Genomic DNA, 11,953 nt, shown 5'->3' on the forward strand with positions numbered 1-11,953 from the left:
TGCTTTAGCACCTTTCTCCCCTCACACTGTGTTGACATTAAGGGCCTGCTCATTTCCTCCAAGACTTCCCTGGCAGGCTCACCTCCCTCTACTCAAACCAGGACTCATCTCTTTATGTTTTGATTTTTGCCAGCCATTCACTGGTGGACCAGGATTCACAGCCCCATCCACCGTTTTTTTTTTCTTTTGGAAAGCTGAGCCAGGGGGTACTGAATGGTTATATTGATGCTTTACTCTCAAAGTGGAGGTTAGGAGCTTGCCTGTATGGTCTGTGTCTGCCACACTTTCTCTAAGGCTTAGTTTCCTCGTCTGTAAATGAAGGGATTGCCCTACAATAATTCTATGGTTTCTTCTGCACATCAAGTTTTATAATTCCGGACTTCTATTTCCATTCATTACATACAATCTTTCAATCTGATAGGAAGTCTCCCCTCCTGTGTTTAGAACTGATTTTCAAGAAACATTCCTGAGCTTGTTAATTAGTCTTTCTTGCTCTGTATCATAGTTGGAACTGAACATGTGTGGACTTCTGAATGACTTGGTAAAAGCTGGTGATGACTCCTTCTCCCATTCCTTTTCGATTTTTCCCACAGAAGTTCTGGCTTCTGCTGCCTGAGGATCTAGCCCTAAAGCTGATGCTACTAGCGTTGTCAAAAAGATCTATACTTTAAGATTTCTTTTTTTCTCCCTTTTCCCACCACCCACAGCTCCAGTTACACTGGTCATAATGTTCCTTTCCATGGGAAGCCTTGTTTGTCACCTTCACCCAGCTAGAGTAGTCCCTAAACTGGTGTAGGAAATATGGTATGTTTAATTCAGTTCTATTTCTGGGATTTCTATCTGGTTCTTTTTCATATTGGCTACATTTTTTAGAGTTTATTATTCCCTGCAAATATGTTCAAGTTTATAATTCACATAATAAACAAACTTGCTTTATAATCTGTCTCATGATAAATTTACTACTGAAAGAGGTGCAAGTGTGTTTCTGCTATTTGTTATTTCTCTTGGTTTTTACTCCTGTCTCATTTTCCTTGTGCTAGCCACAACCTGAAGGGATAAAGATGCTTTATATGACACAGAAACAAAACTCCCCTATCTGTCTTAAGCCCAGTAATTCACAATCCTCTTAATGCAGGACTAAAGGATGTGTGTTGGAAATATATGGGTAAGCCCATGATCATCTGTCAAGGCCTGTTGGACCTCAGTCTGCTGAACTTTTGATCTCATCTCTTTGTGGGACAGACTTCCTATGACCTTCCTTCTTTGTCCTTAGCTATAACTCATCCACTGCCCTTAAGCTTACCTGATAACTGTATGTGATATTTGTAAACATTGTCACATCCATTACTAGTGTGATTCTCCCTGCTATCCTTTGAGATAGGCAGAACCAGATATTTTTATCCCCATTTTCCAGACAAGATAGCAGTCTCAGTGAAGTCCAATGTCTTGCCCAAAGTCAAAAGAGTAAACATGCTACTCTCTGCCTCCATGTAGCATTTCTTCATTGATGGATGGATAGTGAGTCTACCCGTGCCCATGATTACTGGCTTCCCAAGTCACTGTACTTCTTGCCAAGAGACATTTCCTTCCAGCAATAGGGTTGAAAAATATGACATTATAGGAATGAGCCACACCTTCCCAGGTCACTTGAATTGGCTGGAGGGTGACAGCATCTCCAGCTGGGCCTTTAACTCTCTCTCAGTGAGGTCAGGGTTCCCACACCCAAGCAACCCAGATTTCTTATGATTTGTCTTGTGAGAACTCATGTGATTTCTCTTCTGTCCCCTGAGTGAGAGGAGGAGTAATCATCCAGGAGAGATGGAAGGAAGGAGGAGGGACAGACCTCATTAAAAGGAGCTGGGGAACTGGACCTGTTGGACTTGGAGCCATTGGAGCTGGAAGGCCCTAGAGAAATGTTGCACCTACTTGCAGAAATCTTTACAGCAGGAAGAGGGAGAGACAGGCCACTGAATCCTAGAAAGTGCCCGCCATAATCTGCAAGTGGACATTTTTGAATGGCTGGAACTCTCCCCTGGGGTGTGAGAGGTAAGGAACAGTAAACACCACTTTCAAAGCTTTCCTGGCCTCTCTGTCAAGCTGCTGGCTGCTGAAATGTGAGGACTGAGGGATAAAATGGGCTAGGCATTTTTTTCCATGAAGAAATCTGATAGGGATAAAAGAGACAGGGATTCCATTAGAGCTGTGAGGGCCACTGAACCCCATGAGAGGGTGTGTGGCACCAAAGTCAGATAGACTGGGTTCATGTGCCAGCTCACCAGTGACTGGTGGGGTGACCTTGGGCAACTTATTTCAGTTTTTGAACTCTAGTGTCTTCATCCACAAAAAGGGGTGATAAGAACAAGAGCACCCATTTATAGGATGGTGTAGAATGAAGTGGCCTAAAGCCTATTCAGTGCATGTACCTTCATTTCTTCATTTTACGGTACAGTCACTGTGTCCAGACAGGTGGCCTGCCCAAGGTCATCAGGAAAGGTTGTCTGAAGGGGAGTCACTAGGGTTAAGCACTTCTTTGGAATTTTAAAAAATTTCTCAAGGATTCACTTTTCTTATCTGTAAAATGAGAATAACACATAGTCTCCATACCTTATCTAAAACCCCTAGGGCCAGATTTTCAAACCTTAGAATGTTGGGTGTAAATACCAACCTCTAGAGGGGCCTGGGGCAATACCAGTAATCAAACACAAAAGTATTTCTGCAGCAAAATGAGGGTATTTAAATTAAGTGGGAGAAATAAAAGTCGCAGACAGCTTCATGTTGGTTCAGATTAGAGTTTACTAACCTGCTAACCTTAGATCTTGCTGAGAAGAATTTTGGTTTTTACAGCTTTGAAATTTCAGATTGAGGACCTGTGATACCTACTCCAAATGGTTTGGAAAGTTCTACAAGATGACCCACATCAAGTGGCTGGCATATGTGGGAGCCCTATATTAAACTTAACTACCATTCTCAGCAAGTCCTGTGCTCAACCACGGCACTACAAGCTGTTAAGTCATGGAGAGCATCTGTGTGGCAGGCAACAGTCTCAGAGAGCCTCGGAAAGATGTCCTGCCCTGAGCATAGCATGCCCTTCCTGCAGGGCTGAGGAAGGAGTCAATGCCCATGGAACCTCCCATATCACCAGGTGGAACCATGGGCTCTCTTCAAGCACCGTAAGTTTCTCCTGGGGGAGCCCTGGTTCTGGGCCTTTGGAGACTGTGCTTAAGGTTATTTTAATTGGGGAATAAGAGAATGATACTCTAAACCAGAGACTAAATCAAGGGCCAAGCAGTTAATGTAAAGGAACAAAGGGGCCCGGGTGTGGCCTTCAGTAAGGGACAATACCTGCCCATCCCAAAGGGAAGATGCCACCCACTTAGAGCTGTTGGTTGCCATGTGGACCTGGAAGTCTTGTACTGCCCAACTTTTTGAAGAGAAGTCAAAATCTGAAATACGTGAAATGTCCTGACTTTTACTAATTGGCCACTAATGTTTTTAAAGACTCTACAATCACAACAAAATACATTTGTGGACCTCTGATCTAAATAATCATAGTAAACATAGTTTAATTAAGAATCTGCTGTGTGTTAAGGGGTGCCCTCCAAGTACTATATGCCTTATACTTAATCCTACTGCTACCTTATGAAGAGGAAGCTATTAATGGCATTTTTCAGAGCAGGAAAATTGAGGCTCAGATTACAGCAGTAGATAAAAATGGTTAATGTCTTACAAGTCAGTAAAACTGTAACCTTTGGCGTTCTTATTTCCACAAATATAAATCATTTACATCCCTCCTGGAAAAACAATTTATCAGTCTTCTACAAGTTAATACCCAAAGTTACAGAGTCTAGACCTTAAGCAATAGATGTTTCAGTCAGCTCAGGCTGCCATAATAAAATACCATAGCCTGGGTGGCTTAAACAACAAAACTTTATTTTCTGTTCTGGAGGCTAGATGTCCAAGACCGAGGTTCTGGCCGATGCAGGTTTCAGTGAGGGCTCTCTTCCTGGCGTACAGATGGCCCCCTTCTTGCTGTATCCTCACATGGCCTTTCTCGGGTGCATGTGCTTGGAGGTGGCATGTCGGGGGGAGGAGAGATCTTTGTGGTTTCTTCTTATAAGGACACTAATCCTATCAGATAGGAGTCCACTCTCATTTAATCTCAATCTGTTCTCTAGAGACCACATCTTAAAAGACAGTCATGATGAGAGTGAGAGTTCATGTATGAACTTTAGGAGCCCACAGACATTTAATCTACAGGTAGTAAATAGTAAATCAAAGAAAATGATAATTCCCTGCAACATCAGATGATCCCTAAGTGAGTTTGTTAGACAATTCTCAAGTATAATATTGAAACAAGAGCATGCAATAACTTTTTACCTTATTTCCTAATTTTGAAATTTTTTTAGTAAAAACTTTGAAAGAAAATTTTAATGAGCCATCACTTGATAACTCAGGAAAGCTGTTTTGTTCAAACAAAAATAAAGTTAGAGCTGAAAATCACCACAGAAACACTAGCAAAACTTTATCCACTGATCCCCTTTAAAATATTTTTTGTATCCATCACCACATGTTTCTACCATGATAGCACTTCTTTAGGACAGGCTGGAATTCATGATTTTAGCTTCTCTTTCACTGGTTACATTTTAAATTGGTGCTTCTTTTTTGAGTCTCTGTAGCCCTCTTACTAAGATTTTTGCAGTCCTCTAATTTTATTCAATAGACTCCACATTTATTAAGTACATATCACTGTGCCAGGCATGGTCCTTGGGCCTTTTGAATATGAGTCTTCCACTCAGTCCTCCCACTGGTTCTGTGAGCTAGGTGCCATTGACCCCCATCAACTCTGGTGGCCTTTGTACTGCTTCAGTGCTACAGTATTTCCTGGGAAGACTGTAATAGTGATATTTCTTAATTAAACAAAGGTTTATTGAGCATTGAACATCATATTGCTAGATACTAGAAATAAAACAATGAGTACGATCAATAGAGCCCCTCTCCTCACAGAACTTACAATCAAAGAGGTAGCTTGTCCTATTCATTTCGTGTCACTTTCCTTCACTTTCATATAGTCACACTTTATGAATTTATCTCAGGGTCTTAGATAAGTACTGGGCTTGAGTTCTTTAGTCCTTGAAATCTGACACACAGGCAATTTTTCTAGGAAGAACAAGGGCAGGGCCATGGCCAGAGTCTCCTAGACAACTGAGGATGCAGTTTCCCAGTGGCACTGGTGTCAAATGCCTCTACTGTTGAATTAAGCCAAGTCGCTGATGCATGAGAAAGGAATCTCCAAGAGTGTTTCTTAAACAAGCACTGTCTTCCTGGGGCAGTCCACTCCACTGGAATCCTTTCTGCCTCACTAAACGGTTCATTGCCAAATATTCTTCCATTCCACAACAATGGCTTTTCAAAGATGATGTCCAAGAAAAATAGGAATCCCTTTTATATTCAGTTTCTTGCCTTGCATCATTTCTCTAGCTCTCCTGATTAGGATGACAAGGAGAAGGACAACCACATCCATATAAATTCCACAGATGGACAAAAACCTCAGAGGATTGACTGTCCTCTACTAACAAGCAACAAGAATCCAGGGATACTATAAAGCCAAAAGTCAAGACTTGGCTACCATTTCCAATCAGAAAGCTATTTCCAGATTCATTAATTGAACTTCTACGTGGTGGGAATTTAACAAAAGTTTGGTAGATGGATGGGTAATTAAATAAACTAATGCTCGGGGAAGTTCTTGACTCAGTTTTCCTCTGCTCCAGGGCAAAGTGGGAAGATTTTTTTTGGTCTAGCCAAGTATAGACTGGGCAGTTTTAGGAATTTGGGTTCAAAACCAAGGAAATATCTAGGAGCTTGCTAGTGCCCTTCAAAAACAGAAGGAAATTGAACTTGTTGGAGGGAGTTGATCATATCACTGGGCTGAACACAAATGAGTGTGCCCTGACTCATACCCATGAGTTCAGTGTTCTTTGAGCTATTTTTATTCTCTATTTTGTATCCATAGCATTATTTCCCAATCCTGAATAACTGGGATTACTTGATTATATTTAGTATATGTCTTCTCTGGAGGTTTTATTGTCATATTATTGTTCTCATTGGCCTGTTTATGCCATAAAATGGAAAACACTACATACATTCTGAAAAGGACAGTGTGTTTTTTGCATGAGGGAAAGAAAGAGTCATAATTGGTTTTGATTGTTAAACATTAAGAATAGGCCGCGTCATCTCTATTTAAACTCAGTGAAATGAGAAAACGTTGTTCCAGCTTTGAATAAATAATCCGTATTGCCTAAGTAGAGTAATTATAAAGGGATAAGTGGAGAAAAATGGAAGGAAAAATAAAGGTCATGATGCAGCTCATGAGAAGCAGGAGCTCCAGTCCTCACCACATTGCTAACAAGCTGTGTGCCCTTAATCAAGTCAGTTAACCCCTCTGCCCCTTGTTTCTTCATCTACAAAGAAGGGGATGAATCCTGAGGATCTCTTCCAACTTCAAAACCTTGGTTTTCCAACCAGAATCTAGCTATTTACTAGCATTATGGGTTTTTCAAAGAAAAGCTTTTATAAAATCCCCTTTTCAGGTAGAAACTAGCCTTATTCTCCCTCTTTGTTTGTATCATCCCTTCCATTCAGCCCTGAGCAATCTTTCCTATTTCAGCTTCTTCAGTGGTGCTTCTCCTGTGGCCCTTGACTTTGTCTTCCTTTTTTCTTGACATGTTCTCCTGGCCATTCCTGCTGCTCACTGCAGTGTCAGTCTCAGAGGAAATGGGTAGCAAGAGTTGTGAACCTCGATGTTCAATCAGAACAGATAAATAACAGGTCTATGGAAAAGGTACTTGAGGTATTTGCCTTTGAAGTAACTGTCCTTAGCCGAAGTTTCACACAGACACATTCTAATATTTGAGTTTTTAGAATGGAACCTTCGTGAGAATGCTTTTGACTCTGCAATTTGCAATTCCCCTCTATGAATGCACTTGCATGAGAGTGCAAGGCTGTAGGTTCAGAAATGACTTCTGTAGCATTGCCTAGAAGAGTCAAAATGGAAACAATCTAAGTGCTCTGCAATGGTTAGAAAAATCCTGGTACATCCAGGCCACAGGCAGTCCATTTGGGCTCTGCAACATTTGAAAACTCATGTATTTTGTGGGTGTTTCCAAGATTTGGACATTTTGATCACAGGCCCCTTTAAGGGACCTAAAACTGTAACACTGTCTTTGTATGGAGCAGAAACATGAGCTTCCTTTTTAGATATTAGTAGGCAAAGGCCATGATGCTCTACTTCCCTTTCTAAGTAAGTGTTTATGTCTATAAACTTCTCCTAGAGGTTAAAGGTCTGACACATGCTGTCTTCCTGATCATAAATGCAGTCTTTTTTCAGATTTGCTGACCTTTACCAAGCTTTACTCTCAGTGCTGGGTGCTGAGACCAGAGAGGTTACCAGATTCCTGACCTTGAAAGGCACACAGAGACCCAAACAGATCCTCACAGTGCAATGTGGTGTGTGCTGTGAAAGAGGTAACCTTATGGAGATGTGGGAATGTGGGGCAGGGCAGTGGGGCAACCTGATCCAGGCTGCCAGGGGACTTCAGGATACCGTGAGGGAGTGGGGGCAGTGAGGAATCGTTTCTCAGAGAAGATGACCCAGAGCTCAGGCCCATTAGAGCCTGGCCTTTCTGAGATCACTCATTCTTGTTAGTTGGTGCCTAACTTCCCCACCCTACATCCTTTAAATCTGCGTAAGATTCCTAATTCTGCCGGTAACTCCCTTTTTCCCCCCTTTTTCTGTTTCCCCTCAGCAGGATGCACCCAGCCTATTCCTCCAAATCCCTCCCTACTTCCCATTCTAATTATCTAAGACAGTGTGGCTAAGTATTCAGCATTAATTATGACACTTGAGCCTCGGTTTCCACATATGTAAAATGGCATTAATCATCGTTCCTAAGCAACAAAAGCAAAAATAAACAAATGGGACTACATCAAACTAGAAAGCTTCTGTACAGGAAAGGAAACCATCAATAAAATGAAAGGCAACCAATTGAATGGGAGAAGATATTTGCAAACATATAGCTGATAAGGGGCTAATATACAATATATATAAACAATTTCTATAAGTCAATAGCCAAGAAAAAAAAAGAAATCCAATTAAAAAATGGGCAGAAGATCTGAATAGACATTTTTCCAAAGAAGACACACAGAGGGCCAACAGACACATGAAAAGATGCTCAACATCTGGGACTAAAAGATAGTCCATATATGTACACAGATGTACGAAGCGCTAGCCTAGTTCCTGACGCATATGTGCAGTACATGTTAGCAATTATTATTAGCATTGAACTAGCACAGTGAATTCTTGATGCCAACACAATAACTAAAGCTTATATTTATATAACATCTCATCAATCATAAGATGTTTTTTCACATATTATCATCATATTTGACTTTCATAATAGCCCCATGTTAAGACCATCCTGCCCCACAGCTGAAAAACTGAGTGCCAGCATCATATTGGAGATGTTGCTACTAGGTGGAACCCTTGTCTTTCAACAGACGGTCCTAGGTTTAGAGTTATGTCCTAATTAGGCATATCAGACAACGTGAGTTTATATTGCAAAATTGAGTCTGTTCCTGAAACTCCTTTAAAATCTTCAAAGTTCTCTCAGAAATGAATCAAGAAACATACGATTTGCTATGTAACAAGGTAGATCAAGAGGCCTAAAATTGTGTTCCAAAGACCCAGAGTGGAATTACCCTTGCCTTGATAGCTCAGGGAACCACTATGATCCAGGCATGTACTAGGTCATAAAACCTGGATGGACTTGGCTCACCCGCTGGCCCTTCAGGTCTTCTCACTGAAGGAGGTCTGAAAGCTGTATTTGCTTCCTGATTCTTAACCGTGTTCTCCTGAGGTGATGTTGCCTAAGAAGTGCCAAGATATGTGATGAATTATTGCATAAAAATTGGGAAAATAAGTTTCTGAAGAAGAAAGCATCTGAAATATGTTTAATGTTTTCTATTTAAATATTTGATTTTTGTTGTTTTTTAATTGCAGTAAAATAACATAACATAAAATCCACTATTTTAACCATTTTAAAGTGTGCGCCTTCATGGCATTTAGTGTCATGAAACATACTTTACAGTGTTGTGCAACCATTGCTTCTATCTAATTCTATAACATTTTTATCACCCCCCGAAAGAAACCCTGTACCCATTAGTGGTCACTTCCCATTCCCGCCCACCTCCCAACTGCTGGCAACCACTAATCTGTTTTTTGTCTCTCTGGATTTACCTATTCTGGACATATTTGGAATCATATAATGTGTGGTCTTCTGTGACTGGCATCTTTAATTTAGCATCATGTTTTCAAGGCTCATCCATGTTGCAGCATGTATTAGTCCTTCATTCCTTTTTGTGACTGAATAATATTCCATTGCATGGACATATCACATTTTATGGACCCATTCATCAGTGGGTGGGTATTTGGGTTGTTTCACATTTTGGCGACTGTGAACAGTGCTGCTGTGAATATACATGTACAAGTCTTTGATCATCTGTCTTTGCTTCTTTTGGATATATGCCTAAAAGTAGGATTGCTGGGGCATATGGTAGTTCTCTTCAATTTACTGAAGATGTTTTCTTTTTATCAAAGACTAAGCTAGGAAAAAGTTTTCTTAAGATGAACAGTATGAGCTTTGGGTGGGACCAAAGAAAGCCAACTGAATCCCAGGTCTTTTCACAAGCATCCAGTTGACCCTGTTCACCTTTCTTTCATGCAGTGGGTAGAAGAGCAATACTGTAGCAACCACAGCATTACTGGTAAGTATTTATGTGTGCAATAGTTTGTGTTCCAGGCTCAAAAAAAGAATTCCTAATTCTTTCATGAGGCTATGGTTTTACTTATTACATTCCAGGTTCAAAATAAAAGTTTGCAAAAAGGTCATGTTGAATTAATAGCTGACTCTTGCTAGCTCCCAGCCCCACCTGCCCAACGAATTAGAACTTATTTGACATCTCCCCTCTCCCCCAACCCCTATTTTCCTAAATTCCCAGGACATCTGGTCTCCATACATACAGCAATGAGTCATCTAATGTTCTTCTGCCTCTGCTCACATCCTCCTGTCCCCACCATACCATTGCCCTCCACAGGGATGCTGTTGGCAGCCCCCTTGGGCCTGCAGGGTTGCCCCGTGGTCTGGGAAGAATGCAAGGGGTGCTGGGGAGACCAGCCCTCTCCCTGATCAGTGTAACATATTGTCCCTTGGGCTGGGAACCAACCATGCTCAGGCACAATCTCAAAAAGTCTCCTGTAAGGACAGCTCCTTCCTCCTGCACAGGGCCAATTTCTGCCACAGGGGGACTGAAACAGCAGTTACTTCCTCCATTCTTCTTCCACCCTAGGCACTCCCAAGAGGAAAAAACAACAGCCAGAAAACTCTCTACTCTCCTCCTGCAATCAAAAACCAAACTGCTGTGCACATCAACTCATGCAAACAGGCCTGGGTAGGGGCCACCCAAATCCCCTCTCTGCTGATCTGGCTCTAGCTCGGCCTGGACAGCAGCTTTCACATTCTGTCAGTCATTCTGCAATCTTGTGAGCTAGCTAGCATTATCCTATCCCATAAGATTGCCTTAAATTAGATTTAGAACAGGCCAAGCCTATCCAGCAAGCAGCAAATTTATTGAATCGCCATCCATCCTCCACAGCCAGGGATTTGATTATCTTAAGGCACATTGCTGGAATGCCTGGACACCCGCATGTAACTTCCCTTTCTGGCTTCCTTTTTCTTGCTAACTGTTTGAGAATATCCCTGCTGATACCCTATCTTTGCTGGCTATGGTCTTTTATGGCCCCTGATAGGATCCCAGACCACCCCTGGTATGCAAAAGTTTTAGACAACTTAGGGTCTGTGAAAACAGATGCCAATTTTGGCTCCAGAAGGCTAGGATGGTAGGAAACGTTAGGGTCTGGCTTAGTTGTGTTGTTTACTCTGGACGGCAGGAAGAAAAAGAGGTCCTGGAAAACCTGAACGTAAAAGCCTGCCATCATGCCATCCATTATGGGTGGAGGAGGGGCCTTTGAGATTTAGATAAACCTGGGTCAAAAGGCTCGCCTGATTTTATCCATCTTTTTAACGGGAACTCGGGAGACATAGGAAGCCATGACCTCTGTGCGGGCATCCTAGTATCCAAACACAGGTGAGGAAACAGAGACTCAGAAAGGCTGAACAACCTGCCAAAGTTCACACAGCTGGGCCGTACTAGGAAAAGGTGGCTCCAAACTGGAAGGTTCGAAGGCGGAGCCCTTGCTTCAGGCCAGGATGGTCACAGAACCTTTTCTCAAGCTGAAAAGCTACGCTCATCATGACCTCAGGCTGCTGCAGTTTCTAGGACCTGCAAAGAGAATGCCTGGGGGTCCTGGACTTGGGACTATGGGAAATAATTACAATTTTCTTTTCCTAAATCTCTAGCTGAAATTTAGCATTTCCTTTAATTATCAACAAAGGCAATAAACTAAAACATCCCCAGAACCTGAGGCTTTGTCACCAAAATCACAGATACTTTCAGCTCACGCTTCATATCAACTTACTGCACATATCTCAAGATATTGTTTACACTCATCACTGTTTCAAAATTAAGGCAGGTGTTAGGCCTGCTGCTAGAAGTTATTTACCGCATTAGTAAGGAGCTGATATAGTTCTATGCTACAATTTATTTTAAAATATATATTGATAACGGTATAACAATATAGTTGTTTTCCTTTTTAATCATCTTACATCTAATATATATATTACATATATATACTTATATGCAAAATACATATATAATTTCATGCATTTTAAAACATTATTTGGTACATTATTTGCAACAGCCATAAGGTGGAAGCAACCCAAGTGTCTGCTGATGGATGACTGGATAAACAAAATGTGAGATATACACACAATGAATATTA

The 11,953-nt window shown here is 41.4% G+C and overlaps 1 long non-coding RNA gene across 1 annotated transcript; it reads left to right on the plus strand.

The window, feature by feature from the left end:
* Positions 1-1,831: 1,831 nt before the first annotated feature.
* LOC118971916 (uncharacterized) lies at positions 1,832-11,671 on the plus strand. The gene is made up of 3 exons (XR_005060666.2): positions 1,832-2,046; positions 2,845-3,170; positions 10,402-11,671. It is a non-coding gene; the product is annotated as an uncharacterized lncRNA (long non-coding RNA).
* Positions 11,672-11,953: the final 282 nt, after the last annotated feature.

This window comes from Manis javanica, chromosome 7 (genome assembly GCF_040802235.1).
Source record: "Manis javanica isolate MJ-LG chromosome 7, MJ_LKY, whole genome shotgun sequence".
In the NCBI taxonomy this organism is placed as follows: domain Eukaryota; kingdom Metazoa; phylum Chordata; class Mammalia; order Pholidota; family Manidae; genus Manis; species Manis javanica.